Source organism: Eucyclogobius newberryi, unplaced genomic scaffold (assembly GCF_026437365.1).
Source record: "Eucyclogobius newberryi isolate DKJ021-1_F unplaced genomic scaffold, fEucNew1.0.hap1 SCAF_6, whole genome shotgun sequence".
Taxonomy (NCBI): domain Eukaryota; kingdom Metazoa; phylum Chordata; class Actinopteri; order Gobiiformes; family Gobiidae; genus Eucyclogobius; species Eucyclogobius newberryi.
In genome coordinates this window covers 42,273,033-42,273,702 of record NW_027316278.1, presented here as the reverse complement: position 1 = coordinate 42,273,702, position 670 = coordinate 42,273,033, and positions in this window count along the sequence as shown.

Below are 670 nucleotides of genomic sequence, written 5' to 3'. Positions count from 1 at the left end.
TGTGGACAATAAAGGATTATATTATCTTATTCGAATAAAGACAATTCTGACCCTCTAACTACAAATTATGTGATAATTGAACCTCCAACTACAAATTATGTGATAATTGCAGGCGGGCTACTGGACCTAAATGTTGCGGATCACGAGTTCCTACATGGTACTAAGGTAACTGGCAGTGGTTATTGTGTACCTTGCACGCATTGGAACTATCCCAGGGACACGGGAGAGGCATATGTCCAGCGCGGTAATGATGTTGGTAGCAAGAGAGCTGGTGTAGGCGACCGGGGTGAGTCAAGTGTTGACACAAATCAGTGCTCCACCGGCAAGGTCTCTTGATATGTTGTTGGCGATGTTAATCGTTAACTGAGGTTCAGGAGCTGGACCACGCCTCGATCTCCTACTCCTCCACAACCACATCTCCACTCTTTAACCACACCTCTAAATACCCAGAGGCCCTATTTATACAGGCCTATCCCAGCATCTCTTGTTGTCTCAGTCAGCCAGAGCGTTAGTTTAAACAAGAATAATGAGCCGTTTTCTATCAGATTTCTGACCTGTTCCCAGTCTGAACTTTCAGTCGGTTGAGTTTCCAGTAGTCACGTTCCCCAGAGGACTCGCCAACACAGGTCTGCTCTCTGCCACGCACACACACGGTAGGCGTGATTCCATA